This window comes from Motacilla alba, chromosome 1 (assembly GCF_015832195.1).
Source record: "Motacilla alba alba isolate MOTALB_02 chromosome 1, Motacilla_alba_V1.0_pri, whole genome shotgun sequence".
Taxonomy (NCBI): domain Eukaryota; kingdom Metazoa; phylum Chordata; class Aves; order Passeriformes; family Motacillidae; genus Motacilla; species Motacilla alba.
Window position 1 is genome coordinate 84,810,732 of NC_052016.1, and position 16,817 is coordinate 84,827,548.

A 16,817-nucleotide genomic window follows, 5' to 3' on the forward strand; every position below is an offset into this window, starting at 1 on the left:
GGGTTCTTGGGCATGGCACATACAGGCTTTTTTATGGAGAATGTACACCTACAAAACAAATGATCTCAAAGTCCTTTAGAAACAAGTTGGGCTTTGTTTCTCCTTAGCCCAAATATAAATAAAGCTGGGCTTTATTTCTCTTTGGGAATCTGGGAATGGGTGGAGAAATGAGACATGGAATTTTAGTTATGAATGGTAACATGATTGTGGAAATAGCTCTGAGCTCTCAAGACACTATACCTAGAGATGATTTTAAAAAAAAAATTAGGCTTTTCCAATAGAGTTTGCTGCCAGAGGACATTTCTCTGGTTTCAGTGACTGGGCTTAAAATACTTACATACTAAAATAAAGCAGAGTGATGGGGATTTTTTTTCAGGTGTTTTACTTTATTTTCTTCAGTATTTAAAACCTTCCTTGAGATCATCATCTATTTTTTCATCTATATAATCAAAAGTCTTAATACTTACTAGAGAAAGAGCATTTTCTGTACATGGAAAGAAAAGTTCCATGGGTCCCTACAAAGGGAGACTTAGCCCCAAGAATCGTCATGTGGCCTCTGCAGTTGTGCTCATCATAAAATACAGGATGTGAGTTTTGTTCAAATGCCTGTCAGCTGAGATACTCTGTTTTATAAGCTGTGTTACCAGCAAAGTCTGTTCATCTTTAAATCTCCAAAAGATTGTCTTGGGCTTTGCACTGCCATTTCACTTCTATGAATACTTTTAAACAAAAAACAGACACAGGACTAGACTGTTGCACTGCATTTGTGTGTCTCCTCCATAAAGCATGTATGCTTTTATCTGTTGCTTACAGATAAGGTGATACTGAAGCTTCCACAACAGGTGAACACTCTGTGCTTCAATTTGGTTTAGTAAGTTTTGGGTTACTTTACAGAAGCCATTTCTCGAGGAACAGAAAGTGTAGATTTTGGTTATAACAAACTAGCAGAGCAAGACAAAAGTGTGTTTCAGTTTCTCTTCTTTAAAGCTGATAAGCTGATTATCTCTTCAATTTTCAGAATCCAAATCAAGCCCCCTGCTTATAAGCCTTAAGTCAGCTTGTGTATCCATTCTACTTGAAGAAGGGCTGGATAATTTGTAACAGAAACTTAGAGATCACACAGTAGTCCGCTGGAATGCAGAAAATGAGGTCGTGTTTCTTGACCTGCAGTTGATTCTGCATTGCCCTGTTGCAGCACTGATGTGCATTAATAAAAGTCATTGCATGCACAGTATTGAGCATTTGGAGTTTTTGAATTTTATTTTTTATTACTGTTTATTTCTGCAATCACACTTGGAATATTAATCCTAATTGACCTTTATGTATACTTTGTGTTGAGAACACAGATTCTATAAAATACTAGCAAATCAGTTTGCTGTGCAGATCTGTCTTCAGTAAAGATCTGGCATGATCTTGTATTACGGAATGTTATCATTTTTGATAGTGACAGTGTATTAGGAGTTGTGGTTTTGATGTGTCAATTCCTAGAGTCAATGCTTACTTATGTTTACGTTGTGCCAGCAAAGCTGTTTCAGCAGTGAAGATCAGGGTGTGATCAATCCCAGTTATAATGCCACTTCTGCTTTTTTTCCTTCTTCTTCCTTCCTTCTCTTTTTCCCTTTCCCTTTGTCAGGCTGTTGTTTTAGCTGAATCAGTTCCCTGAATCACTTTGACAGCCAGAGAATTTCTACCACGTATGTGAAGTTCACGAGGCTAATCTGCAAAGCTGAAACTTGAGACTTATTGAGAAGTGGGCTCTGAGAGCCTGAGACAAGTGGTCTTTTCTGCCTTTGCTCTCACTGCTGAGAGTCTGCACTGCCTTTCTGCCATTGCATAGCCCAACTTGCTGAGAGACCTGTTGCTGGAAGATAGTTCTGCTTGGAAGGCCTCTCTTGCTTGTCTTCTCCAGGCAAACATCCAAGTGTCCATCAGCTGGGTCTAGAGGTTTTTATTGACCTTCCTGGGGGAGCAGCAAGAGCTGAAAGGAGAGAGGTATGGGATTAAACCAGAAAAGCTTTGGGAGGCTCTGACCCAGAAGAGCATCTGCAGGTTCTACCATGGAATTGTCTGGCTTTTTTCCAGAGGAAAGGAAAGTGCTGAACAGTGAAGTTTGGAGGGGATGCAGGGGATGTTGCAGGGTCAAGCAGTTGGGGTGTTGTGTAGAGCAGCGCCTCTGCGTCCACGTGCTATGGTTTCCCCATTCTGCTGTGATCTGAAGGGGTGAAGCCAGGCTGTTTGCTTTTGCCTTGTGTCACTTTCACAACACTTTCCTTACCAACAAATATTAAAAAAATCTAAATATTGTATTGCTAATAGAATTTCTCCCATCATTTATTTGTGGAAACTCAGTTAACTGAAACTTACATTTAATTGCCTATTTGAGAGTTCATAGATCAAATTACTAGTGTACCAACTTGAATTTTTTTTAAAGGAAATTGAATATGCTGAATATACTAGTATTTCCTGGGCTGTCTGTTATATATGTTCCATATATAACTTAGAAAAACATTTTTCACTTCTTTTGTCAGATAAATATTACTACAAGAGGATAAATAGTTATGTGCAAATACATTGGCAGTTTCATATAATTATAAATGTGTGTACTGGCTTGAAGGGGCAGCAAATGATATTTAAAGGCATGCTGAGATCCAAGAGCTGAGTATTTACTGACAGCAGTAGTGCATTTGCCACAAAGCTTGATGTCATGCTAGCAATGTACTTAGGCTGCACACATTAGTACTTTATGCAAAAGTAAGCATAAACATGGATGACAAGTAGGAAAGTTTAAGGGTCTTAGCTTGATGTTTCCTTGCTGATTAAGTGTCTAAGCATACCATTACTTTGCTTCACAAAGGAGCCTCGTGTGTTTTCAACATAGGATATGCATCAAGTCCTTGTCACTGAATTTCTGTCAGTGTATTTACCTAAACTGTAAATAGTCCCAGAGTTCGTATTTGAAGGCCACAGCTACTCTCCAAGCTGCAAAATCAGAATCAAATTGCATTTCTTTATCAAATACATCTTCCATATCGCACACCTTTGCATTTCTTTCATACTGGTTTTAGCTGCCCAGAAGCTGAAGAGGCATTTAGCGCAGTGGTGCAATATAAGCAAGAAGGTTTGAAGTTATCAACAGACACTACTTACATTTAATATCTTCTTTGGAATCTTTACCCTCCCTGCTAGGCTTTAAAAATACTTTAGATAACCAAGAGTTTAGCCAACAAAATTAATTGTATTTTTTTCCACTACAATACTTGCTGTTACAGAGGAAGAAGATAAAGAATCAAATATTATTTTTCTTAGCAGTAGGTAATTTTCTACCATATCAAGAGCTATGCTTGCTAAGGTAATTGTAGCAAAAATCAGAATTTGATCAAAATTAATCAGAGCATAAAGTAGTTGTGCTAGGAGATTGAGAAGATATCTGTGTTCTCTTGGACCCAAAGCTTGGTAGATCATAACTAACTGGGAGGACTAATGACTTTGCTTTCCTCTGCAGGGTCACATGAGTGGCTGGGTGTTGAAATGGATTGACTGTTGATAGGATTTGCCATAGTGGATCATGCTTTCAGCTGTGTGCTTCTCTTCTAGCTTATTACAAGCAGGCAGACTGGACACAAAGGCTGCACTGAAATATAGCTTAGCTTATATACAGCGCAATACTTTAAAGATATCCTCCATTTCATGAGAAGTGTAGTCTGGAAGTGTCATTTTATTGTTACCTGCAACATGGATCTGTTCAAATTAGAATCTGTGTGGGGGTATTTTGCAATTATTTTTCAAGTATTCCTGAAAATTCAGAATGGAATCAATGTTTGTATATATGCTGAAGAGATAAATGTTAAGAGTTTGAAGCTTATTCTTTTGCATTGGAAAGCAGATGAAGTACATGGAAGGGAGAAAATAATAGCCCAAAGTTTTCTGTTTCTTATTTCTTCCTTCTGGAGTGGGAATATAAATTGTTGGTTAGAGCTTTAAAAGCTGACAGAATGCATTCAGAGATTTTCAAATTACTTCTGGATTTGCTTTAAAAAAAATCCAGGAACTGACACTTCAGCAGAGTTTAGTGATCATAGACTTTATTTTTTTCAACTACCTTCCGTTATTGGTCAGCTTCATGTAGTTCAGTAATTGAAATACCATCAGCATGGCAAAGCAAGGTGAAGTTAGCAGAGCAATGGGAGAACAGGTTCACCTAGTAATGACCCTGAGTTTTTCAACTACAATGTTATATTCATGCTTACCTGTATTGTCAGTATTTAAGGGACAGAGATGCCTGGGGTGATTATAAGAGTACCGTTGTTACAAATGGCAACAGTTCTGCATGGAGTGCTTTTCTGTCCATTCATGCAGGGGCATGCAACCATATGCTGGGTGCAGTTTTTCTGTACCTTATAATTCTTTTGCATTCCTGATGGGTGTTCAGTCACAGAGTTCAGATGTGCCTTTTAAGATAGTCAGTAATCCAAAGCAGTTTGATGGTCATCCAGCTGTGCTCTGACTCTTGAGGCTCAGAGCAAGAACCTCAGCTAAAGACAGTGATGCCCAGTAGAAATGGGCATGTCTTCTCAGCTCCCATCTCAGTGTCATCAGAGGCCACGACACCTGGAAGAGCTGCTGAGATACTGGGCGGTGTCCTGGCCATGATCTGGTGAAGCACTCTAATCCTACAGCTCTTGCTAAACTGGGAGATACTGCTAGCTGAAAACAACATGAGTGATGACAGTGACAAAGAAAAGGCTTTTCTGACGGCTCATTTAAACATCCAGTGCATTTAGAGAATATACAACAATGTTTTGTGAGCTAGATAAGCAATGGTGGTCTGAGAGGCTAAAACATTTGTGATCTGCTTATATGAGCATCCCAGTCCTTGCAGGATCTAAGAAGATAATTAGATAATAGGCTTCCAGCAGATGCTTTTGTTATATCTAGTCACGAAAAGAGAAGGAGGTAGCCTGTAGCGTATCAGAAAGTGGCGTAGGAATAAATACAATGTACAGATACAATCAAAAGGCACAGGTCATCATGGAAAGGACTGCACACAACAACCCTAAACATTTTGGTTACTCAGCATTATATTCTTGCCTCCATGGGACTTATTTTACCGGAGGACAGGGTGACAAAACCAAGCAAATTGCTCTCAATCAGGGAATATTTAAAGGCCAGGTTTCTAAGGGCATTAGAAGTCATTCCTGACAACACAAAAGAAGTCTCTTGTCCTAAATGCTTGTGATAGTGTGAGCGGTTTTTTGTTTGTTTGTTTGTTTGTTTTTAGGAGAACCAAATGCTAGTAGTAGAGATGAAAGAAACAGTAAAAGTCATCAGTAACTTCTTTATGCATCTGCTGCCTTTGTCTGTATATCTTCTTCATTTCTGCATCTGCTGCATTTTCTTACAGAACATTTAATTTTCAGAGATTAGATGAAAAATGAAAATACACTTAAGCACTGTTTGCCATCCTTTTTTTCCCCAAAACCTCCTTTCAGACTTTCTTTAGTCTCATTTTCACAGTTTTGCTTATTACTATCCATTTATTAGTTTTTCTTTGATTCCATTCAAAACTAATATGCATAATGCAGTCTCTCTGTAGGGCCCTTATTCTGAGTATATTTAAATCTCTTTTAACTCAGTTCATGGAAAGAGAATCTTTGAATTACATATTTATTGCCATTTTGTTCATTTCCCTTAATTTCTTTATAAATTCTTTGACTAGCTTTAGGTTTTTGACTTCTCTTAAGGCAGTAGGTCCTATCTTGAAAATCTAGGAATGCTTCCCACTTGTTAGCCTTCATAAACTAGCAGCTGGACACTGAAGCACTGTTATGGCAAATGAGAGCACGAATGAGTTGTTTCCCACTGAAGAAAAAAGAATGGCAACGGTGCTCCAAGACAAAGCTGTTTGGGTTATCGTGATAACTTTTCTAGCCAGCAGAGTTGGTTGAATAGAATTATCGGCTGCAGACACAGTAAATGAGGAACAAATCATGCTCACTAGGCTGGGTGGTTTCAGGGAGGAGGATGAAATTTGCAGTGAAATTTCTGCATGTAATAGAGCAAAGCTCTGGCATCTGCTCACAGGTCCTGCCCCGTGGTGAAAGCATAGAGAAACTTGGGAAAATTACAGTTCTCGCAGTCTGTGGATTATCCCAGATCTCTGACTCTACACATGATTTTGCTTCAGATAATCAAAGAAGCAGGAAAAAAAGTGTGCCTTTTTCATAGAAATAATTTGTTATTTGAGGTGACTGGTGGATATCAGTGGATAGCTACAAAGTGTGCCTTGGTGTCTCTTAGAGCTTCCTTTTCAGATCCAGAACTATATTTGGAAGTTTGTGTCTCTGTTAGCTCCTGTCTCATGTCTGTCAGCTCCCTACAGCTGCTGCCAGATCTGACCCTGTTGTCCTTTGGGCAAACTCTTGTTGATGGGCCACGTCTTGTCCAACTTGATCACACAGCCTCAGGAAATCATTCATCCATGTCTGTTTGCCCTGTAAACATTTACATTACTGTGCTGAGCTGAGCACAGGGAGCGACTTTCATTCTCTGCAGCCTGTCCATTGAAAAATGCTAATTCAGAGTAGTCTGTCACTGCTCACCTGTTATCTTCAGCTCAGATCACACTCTTGATATTTAGATTCTCTTAATGGCTGCCTGCCTGAACTGTGTCTTCCTCTGTGCTCAAGGATTCCTCTGGGAGCTTTACTCCATGCAAGTAAGATATACTGCAATCTCTTTAAGAGGCCTGTTTTGTTGTCTGTATTTGGTGTGTTATAGCTCTTCAGGGATTCAACTGCAAGAGTTAAGTATTATGGTAGTGACTTACAGCATCCTGATGTCATGTATAGATCACTAAATTACATTTGAATGCCTGAAGATTAAAGAGATGCTTCCCTTTTTCGAAACCATCAGCCCTACAGAGGCATTTTCAAATTAAAGCTCCCCCCAATTAAAATTTTTAAAGTCTATGCCCACTGTTGGGAAAGTATCGTTTATTTCAAATGTTACTGCACATACTGTAGCCTTTCTCAAGAGCTGTATGAAAAGATGATAGTTTGATCTGAAGTTGGATCACTTGGGGAAGCATTTTCTGCATGAAGTGAAGAATTGTTCTGCATCGTCAAAGGAAACAAATTAAATGGAGTTTTTTTTCAGTCTCTCTTAATCCAGTACACAAGAAGGAGCATTTATTTCAGTCCAAAAGTATAAGATCTAGTCAGTAGATTACGTGAGTGTTGTTGTTTATCCGCAAAGACTGTAGGGGGAAAATGTGATATAGTGAATGCTTGTCAGTGAGATCCTTTTCTCTTGGAGAACTGAGACAGAGCCTCAAGTAAAAATGGCATTTTCTTGTACTTGTGAATTTAAAAAAAAAACTTCTAAAATGCAAAAGAATTTTAAATAAAACTTGCAACAGCAGGTTGTAGTAGGCAGAAATGTAAGTGTGATGGTGTATTAAAAAAAAATACACCCCAAAGCTGAAGATTTCTTTTCTCTTAAGCAGAATAAAAGTAAATTTGCTATTAATATGGACAAAAATTTCACAAGTGCAGCTGAAGCAAAAACTGTCACTGACCTGATTGTAAAGATACAGCAGTCTTTAAAAGTGTTCTAGGCAGGATTAATTCCCACTCAGAAGCAAATTTAAGGTTTAGAGGAGGGTGGTTGGAAGGAGACATACATAAATAATTGCCTCCTGATCTGGAATTTCCGCTTGGTTTCTGGCCAGCTGGAGGAGTGGACGTTTTTAGACAGGACAGCAGTTGTTAGTTTTTCTCATCATTAGCAGTCAAGAAGGTTTCTCCTTCGACTTGGAGTTAACTGAGAAAAAGTGTTGAATGGTAAAAAATTGAGCTGTCCTGGAGTATGTTCTGTAGATGCAGCAAGCTGCATATTTTAAATGCATTATCTTAACTTAGTAATTAAAAATAGTTACCTTTGAGGGGAAGGAGGCGTATTTCATCTGCATTGTTTTGTTGCATACTCCAGACATATTTTACTACACATTTAAATTATTATGTAGTATAGTATTCATATTCCATATGCACTGCATGGCCTGATATGTGGGCATACGTGTGGCCATGTTTGTAGCTCTGTAAAATGACGAGACCACTCATGTTAGGGACAGGCCTTGCTGGATCAGGGCCTGGGGAGCAGGTTGTCTATTAGCACTGAAATAAGTACAAGGGACTTTGATAAAAGAAAAAGCCAAACCAATCAGCTTCACCATTTTTTTTGGTGCATGTTGGAGGAATGTCGGGCTTGGTTCATGGCGGGCTACAGGTGCAGCGGCGTTCCACTCGTATGAGCCGTAGTGGCATCTTGAGCTTGAGTGCACGTTGTCAGTGCTGGGAAGGATCTTGTAGCTCTTCCCACTCTGCCAGGCCTGGCTCCCGCACCCTGGCTGGCCAGCAGGGCAGGGGTGCTTCCTTTCTGCCTGGCTGCCAGGGCCCCACCAGCCCTGGCTGCCCGTCTCCAGCGCCCCATGGCAGCCCTGCCCCAGCCGTGCCCCAGCAGGGCTGGTCTCCCATAGCCTGGCATGGCCCCTGAGCTGGGCCCCTGTTGATGAAGGAGCTGTTATCATTTTCCTTCTTTAATGCCTGGTGGGAGTAATAGGAATTGAGGTTGTTTTCTGTTGTCACACAGTACTTTCAGTGCCAGGAGCCCTGCTTCTGCTCCCTTCATTTATTCTGAGTCAACGTCTGACTTCCTCCTGAGCAATTTCTGTTCAATCCTCCCCCTTTGTCTTCAGGAAGAAGTTGTCTTTCTCCTCCACTGCTCACCTCCCCCACACTCTTTAAATGAAAACTCATAGGCTGGATTTCCACCCCTAGCAAAACAAAGAGAAGTTTAAAACACTTAGTTATTGAAGATGCGCTGCAGTAAGTAAAGGGATTATCAACAGCAGAATTAAATCTTGGAGAGTAAAAAACTTGAAGTTTATGTGTGGAAAAATTAATGCTATGAGGATCTCAAAGCCAATTAAAATAAATAATTGGCTTCTATGAGCACTACTGTCTGCTGCTAATCGAAGTTGTTATTATAGTAAATACTCTGATCATTAAACAAGTTATTTCTATGTGGCAAGACTGTTGCAGACACACACTTGTATCTGCAATAGTCTACGTATGCATATTCCTCATTTAGTTCTATATTGCTAAAACTCCCTGGATTCTAAGAAAAAATGTGCCACAATACTGTATACTTAAATATTGTGTGACATAACCTAAAACAAGTCATGAACCAGAGGTGTGGTGAGTGGCCGCCTCATTACAAACCTTTCTGTCTTCCCCCTTGTTCAGCCTTTGGAAATAGGAATAATGACCATTTAGGCTGCAAATAATGTGCTTACCCAGTAAATTGCCATGAGAAAAGTCCCTCTGTATATATCTGTTTGCTTATGCCTCCCTGCAGAGCATAATGCATGCATAAAATCCTACATAAGGAACACACACGTCGTTGTGCATAAGATTTAGTAGTAAATTTTATCTATGCCTGGAATCCTTTGTTATTAATGGTTATAATTATTAGAGTGTGTGAGCCATAGCTGCCATTCCCACAGGCAGCAGTCCCTCACCCCCATCTTCACATCCTTGCAGTAGGATCATGCCTTCAGCAGCAAACTCAAATTTCCAGATTTTCTTAGTCATCTTCTTTCCATCCCATCTTTACTTTGCCCTGTCACCAGTCCTAGCTCTGTCCTGTCCAGTGTCCACTGTTGACTCTCAGCCCTGACATGGGTGGTATAATGCAGTTTCCAGTACTGCATTGCAAACCATATTTGAAATGGTTTTCCTGGGTTATTTTCCACTTCTTCCAGGGCCCAGCTATCAATCTGTGGGATAAGCAGCAATTCTTTTTCACGTTAGACTTGGGGAGTCATTAGTTTTTTGCAAGCTGTTTTCCGTGTCATGTTTGATTTTTTTTTCCAAAGATATATGCTTTTAAAGTGTCAGTTAAAAAAAGAAGGTTCTGAACAATTTCTGGTATTCGTCCTTCAAAGGCAAACTCACAGAAAGTTCTTTAGGTTTTTGGTTTTCTCTTGGTATTGTAAATCTGTGTGTTACAACTTACCTTGGGTACTCCAGACTCCTCTTGATGGTTATGTGTCAAATTAGTCTAACAATTAAAGTGTCAGGGAAGATACATACCATTCAAAACACTTGTGTGTGAGACAAGTACTAAATAAACAGTTTTCTGACAGCTACGGGAAAAGTCAGGAACGGTGCTGCAGAAGAAGAAAACCATTGTAGAAGTGTTTATCCTCTGTATGTAGGAAGTGCTGACCATTTTCCTTGTCCTTTAGGTTTCTGATAGAGTAGAAAAATAAGTAGTGCTGTGAAAATCAGAGGGATAGTGGGTGCTATCTTCACTGATATTCATTTACCTGTTGCATTAAGGCAATACTTGGTATAGATAAACAAAATGTTGAGGTTTGTTGAACATCAGAGGGTGTCAACAACCAGTGATCTGTTAGCATGGTCAAATCCAGAAATACTCAGTATTTGTCTCTCCTGAATGTTTGCTGCATGTTTGGAGTGCAGATCTTGAGAGTGAGCCAACCTGGCTCCATAAATCTGTTGAGGGGTCCACTTCTCCCAGACCTTTGCCTCCTGGCCCCTCTAGTGGATGTCTGTGTAGGCAGTGTGTCTTTGCAGTGGGGGATAGGGTGTGCTTTGGTGGAGTGTATTGCAAGACCTGAGAGGTAATTTTAGCTCCAACAATGGCCTTGTTTGGTGCCAATCTGATAACAGCCATCCTGGTTTGCGGAGATCACAATCTACTTTATGCTCGGTGTGCTGTCAGTCTTTTGCATGTTAAAAATTAAATACTGTTTATATAAAGAAACAAAGTGGAAAAAATAGTTTTGTTCCTGTTGAGAACTTGTCAATTTATGTTACTAAATGTCATGTTTTTCCTGCCTGCAATAATTTTTTGCTTCGTGAGCTTGCGGGGGAAGCACTGCACAGCATCTCGTGGAGAGGAAGCTGCTCATTCGCTGCCCTGACCTCGGACTGTCTCCTGGAAGCTCAGCCAGGGCCCGCTTCCTATGGCTTTTCCCACTGCAGAGCCTTTCCTCTGGGGACCAGTCACTCTGGGCTAGTGCAGCTTTTGCCTCAGGATGCACAAAGTCTGCTCAGTCTCTGCACAGCACGGGAGGCTTTCAGAAGCTGTTTTTTGAGTGACATCAGTGCAGTGGTTTCTCTCCTTTGATGGGGAGAGCTGAGGATGAGTTCCCAACCACAGAGATGCAGCCTCTGGTGGTCTTGCCGCCCACCTCCAGCTGGGTGTTTGGCAGGACGTGCAGCTGCTGTGAGCCAGCTGGCCACACCTCCCACATCGTCTCCAGCTTGGGTAGAGAAGCACTGGTGGCACAAGGCAGAGGAGAGCAAGAACAGCAATGCAGAAGGTACCTGGGCAGTCAGGGGTTCCTGGGTACCTTAGCCAGGCCCTAGACTGCAGTCTTAATAAACCCAAACTGTCTTAATCCTTCAACTCATGCTGCTGTATCTATAAAGCACCACTGCCTATTCATGAGAAGAAAAGCCTTCAAAATCTTATTTGCATACTTAAAGTCACTTCAACTCAGCAGTGTGCGGATGCTCTTGCCTACTCCCCCAGTACTGTGAGGTATAGCCAGACACTGTTTCTGCTTGTGCTGCAGAAACAGCTGGTGAGGAGGTCTCATGCTTTTCCTTCATCATTTAGTAATTAAAGGCTAATCTTACAGCTGCCTTAAATGGCAGAATGGAAGTTAGCTCTGCCATCTTCAGATTTTTTTTTAATTAAATAGATTACAGTGCAGCATGCCTTGAAAATCCCCTTTTCTTTGCTTTGCTTAATACATATCCTGTGGCCTTACTACGGGTTGATGCACTCACAGCTTTAGATCTTTATACGATACATGAGAATATTTTGGCAGTGTGAAGGAATGGTATTGGTGTTACAGGTCTGGTAATTCAGTGTCTCAAATTACATTCGTGTCAGAAAGAGCACAATATTTCCTTCATGCCCCTAAGGAAGAGGGAATTAAATTGAAAAGTCTTTACATTTCAAATATTGAAAGATGGTAAAAGGGCTACTGTGAATTGCCTAAAAAAATAAATAATACATCCAGTCCTTTTGCATATAACTGAGCATAGTTATTTAGGTATCCAAACCCATTTCTTGTTGGACAAAAACTGCAGGATCAAGCTTTACAGTCCCTTGTTGAAAGTCTGCCACAGCATCAAGGTGTGAAGTGATGAAATCAAGACAAGGAGCAAGTAATGTGGCCTTTCTCTTTTCTTATTTGGGGGGATGTTTGGTGCAGTCTGTTGACCCCTCTACACTAAGAAAAAAATTGTCAGCAGTTTCTTAGTCTGCTGAGTGCAATTGATCTCACAGCAGTGTGCGGTGTTTCATTATTTTCTTCAGTATTCCTAAGAAGGTCTGTAGGAGAGGTGGATTTACCGTAATGGCGGCTAAGTAGTTTAACTTAATCCTGAATAAACAAAAATATGCTCTCACCAAGGACCTGGCATCTGGGACTGTCAGCATTTATTACTGCAAGGCTCAGAAGAGATAAAATTATCATTAGCCTTCACAGAAAGACCGTGAATATATTTTGAAAGGCATGTACTGCAAAGCACAAACTAGCCTCTCAGAGAAACTAGTTTAGATACTTAGATGCCTGTATTAGTAATGACACAAGCAAAATGCTCATCTCTTCACTTGATTTCTGGTTCAGAGCTCTCATTTTACGTGTTTGTGGTACTTCCCCATGGGTGAAATAGGTGTGTTTACTATTGCACATATGTGCATTTACAATTGTGTGAGTTTGTATTCAGAGGTTTTATCTACAGCTTCTGCCAAAATGTCTCCCTGAAGGAAACTGTATTTAGTAATTAACTGAGGTTTGGTGGGGTCTGGCCATCTGGCAGCATGCTGCTGTTGATAAGCAGGCTGGGGTACAGTGCCCATGGACTACCAGGATTCCAGGGGACTGCGTTGAGTGTCATTATTAACAGATGCTTGCATGAAATACCAGGGTCTGGGATTATTCAAGCTTTTGGACCATCAGTTGTAAACCTGTATTCATCAAAAACCCTAAACCCACAACTACACATTTTGTCTATTGCAATAAGGTGTTGGGTTTTCCCATTGTTCTTGTTAGTGGTTTAAATAGTGAACATCAAACCTAGATTTCATTCCTAAGAAAGGGATTGAAGCAAATTGCACAAGTATTTGGAAGTGAATTTGTAATAAAATATTAGGTTTATAGTTTACTCTAAATATTTCTTTGAGGGGAAACCTCAGCCCACTTTGAGTTCAGTGAGTGGACTAATACTCCTTGTAAACCTGGGATTAAGAGTCATAATTGTAGTTCTATTGAGAGGGAAAATGTTTTCTGAAGGAATCTCTCTTCCTCCAACCCATGCAAGCTCCCTCTTTTACAGTAAAGCTAAAACTTTTGGGACTCTGCTGGGAGCACTTGTGCAGAAGGATTGTTGTCAACTGCTGATGGCACTGTGCATGCTGCAGCCGGGGTCAAAAAGGCTGCTCTCTGTGTTTTACATGGGAAAGCCAAATACTCAGTGGAACTTTATGCCATCCCAAGGTCCCATCTTCTATTCGTAGCTGTCGTTCCCTAAAAGAAACGTGATGGATGGATGATATATAGACAGACAGACAGACATCTGAAAGCAATTCTGTCCTTCTAAAAGGCTGGAAAGATGTGTGATACATTCAAACTGTATCTTCACAGCAGTTTCCCAGTAATGTTTTAGGTGAATGAGTTTTGGAAGGGTCAAGTTCTTTGATGACTTTCTGATCAAGCTTGTCATGAACAACTATGCTTGATAGAGTGGAAAGTATTTTTATTATAAATTCCTCCAAGATTAGGTATTAGGGGTTTTTTGAGAGAGTATCTGTAGCAGCAGTGTGGGTACTGAAAAATGGCTTGAGCTCAAAAATGTCTCACTGCATCAGTGGACTTTGGTTCTTGCTTTGCTATTAAATTGAAATTAAAATTTGTTTATGAATTACCTCTTTCAAAGAATGACCATAAAACAGACATTGAATCAAGCAGATCAGAACAATTTGGATAAAACATTTGGAAACAGTGAAATTTCCTCCCAACATCTGAGAGCTCTCCAGTCTGCATTGCTTCTGTTTTCTTCTTGCTCCCAGTTGGCAGTACCTTATGCCAGGGGTGGTTGAATTAAAGTCAATAGGCTAGATTATGTCCTGAGGACTTGACCCACAGTAACTGTGGTATGTTGCTGAGCAACCTCGCAGGGCTCCCAAGGAATGAGCTGTGCTCAGGGAGCCACAATTTACTCTTTTTTTTTTCCTTTTTTTTTTTTTTTCCAAGGGTTTTAGCAGTTTGTTGCCAGTAAACTTCTACTTAGCTTTGTTCCAGTTCTTGCACAGTTCTAAACCTTAGCTGTTCTCCAGCTACCTGTCCTAGGAGAAGCAAATGGGGGCCTGTTCCCTGGTCCCCCACACACTTACTTTCCAGCAAGCAGCTACTTAGAGGTCTTGTTTAGAAGCCCACCACATCAAAATAAATCTTGACATTAGTTGTAAAGACAAATTACAGACTGGGTTAATGTTATGATAAAAACCAGACTTTAAAAAATTTTTTTTTGTTTCCTCATGCCTACCAAGGCAAGCAACTTTTTAGCTTTTCCTGTGAGCAAGTTATTTGCATCAAGTTCATATTCTGTGGTTCTTTCTGTTATGAGCTGAAAAGAGCCAGTTCTTTCAAGGCCAGATATACTGCTGAGCTTTGTGAGGGAAATAATTATTTTCAGAACAAAGTGACTTATTTCAGATCAATGTGTCTGCAGGGGAAGTGGAGCTACTCCAATTTAGTTTATTTTTCAATAACTCTTCCCACTAACTTCTCCATATCCAGTCCAGCATTTTCAGGAGTTGTGCCAGCACCATTTAAACTGGATGCTTATCAGAACAGTTTATAGAGCAAACCAACAGCATCATTAGAGAATTATGACATAAATTATCATTAAGACTTACAGTATGTGACAGATGTTTGTCCACAGGCACAAATCAGTACTGTAAAGAGCTTACAGGGAGATCTTTTAATTTCCACAAATAATAAGCAAAAATTTTTAAGCCTTTCTTATAGAATCATGGAATATCCTGAGTGGGAAGGGACCTAAAAAGATCACTGAGTCCAGGTCCTGGCTCTGCACAAGGAGATGCTTGGACAGAATTGCTAGAGAATTCTGAGAGCTGAGAAACAGTTTGGCGATGGGGCCTTAAATGTTTTAAAATAATATTGCTGCTAACCCATGGTCGTGCTATTAATGTTCAGAGGGGGAAACAAACCTCTAATATTAACGTTCTTACTGTTTATGTGAGCTCTATCTGTTAGGATCTACAGGTAGTGACTGCTGTGAAGCTGCTTTTTCATTCTGTTAATGCACAGAATTTCATGTCTCCTGTCTCTGTAAGCTGCATAAACTTACAAGCGGTATGCTAGCTTGTAAGAGTTTTTAAAATAGCTGTTTTGCTATTGGATATGAAATTTGCACCTGCAAAAGGTGAAATCTCTCCACTGCTGTCTTTCCAGTGAGAAGTAATTCCAGTAAACTGCTCCAGATGAGACTTAGTAGTCTTGGGGGCCTTCTGTATTTGAGTTTTACCTGATAGCACACTTTTTGTAGGTATTAGGCACGTGACCTGTTGGGAAGGTGGAGAAGGGATCTCAGGAAGAGCCTTTCCCGAAGAAAGGTTTGGAATGTATAAATGGGAAGTCAGGAGGCTTTTTGTTTAGTGATGCTAGAATTGCCAATTATGGCTTAGTCTGCTCACTTTTTCTTTGCGAAACCTTTTTGTGTTTCTTGAATTCAGTAAAGAGGAAACAAATAGAAAATTGAATGAAATGAAATTACAGAAAAGATACAGAAGAACATTTTAGGCCCTGAAATTGGCAAATTTATCTACACAGTAGAGGAAAGGATTACAGAAGCACTGATAGTAGAAATGAACTGTAACTAGCCAGCTCCATTGAGGGAGGACTTGGGGGTTTCCTTCCCCTGCACGAATTGCCTGGAGCTGAGCATGTGGGAGCTGTCGTTCACTGCTCCGATCTCCCACTGAGGCACCACTGGTTTGTTCCTTATGAACTATGGACTGCTGCGAGCCTGTTGAGCAGCTGGCTGTTAATCATTATGGACTCTTACCAGGTCTGGGTTTGGGAACCTGTAAATAATCAAACTGGGGTTACCTTTAGCTGGGTCTACCTGTTGGTCAGTCATACCCAGTGTCACACTGAAAATGGGAGCAGCTTGGCCGCATTTCATAGCAGGCTGCTGTCTCATTCCGGGCGTGTCTGCTATACAGTGCTTAAGCAGGGAGACTGGTGAATGTCCTCTTCAATGGGTGCAGTATTAAATGAGTGTGTGAGTGTAGAGGGAGGAAGGCAAGAGATTACATTCACTGCTCAACTTGAGAATCTGTTTAGTCAGTCCTATCTTAGTCAATCCTAGTACTAGTACACTTCAGCAAAATACTTGAAAAAAAAAGCCTGGTTTGCAGGCTCCCTGCAGTCTCTTTACTGTTGTGTTGCTTTTATACTTCGTTCCCATCACTCTTCCAATCTGTAGCACAAAAAGCCAACATGACGTGCTGCTGGATCACAATTAATAGTCAGGTAAGCAAAAACTGCAAGTGTGGTTCTTCCATCATGACATTTAGTGTGCTCCATTAATCCATCATCAGGAAAATGCCAGGCAGGTCTCAGAAGACTCTACCACATCTGAATTTGGCATTAAGAGAAATGCTGCTGGAGTGGAGAGGCTGGATTT

The 16,817-nt window shown here is 40.5% G+C and overlaps 1 protein-coding gene across 5 annotated transcripts in view; it reads left to right on the forward strand.

Moving 5' to 3' along the window:
- The window catches only part of FARP1 (FERM, ARH/RhoGEF and pleckstrin domain protein 1), a 207,128-nt gene that overhangs the window by 68,013 nt on the left and 122,298 nt on the right, over positions 1-16,817 (forward strand). The window lies entirely within an intron of this gene.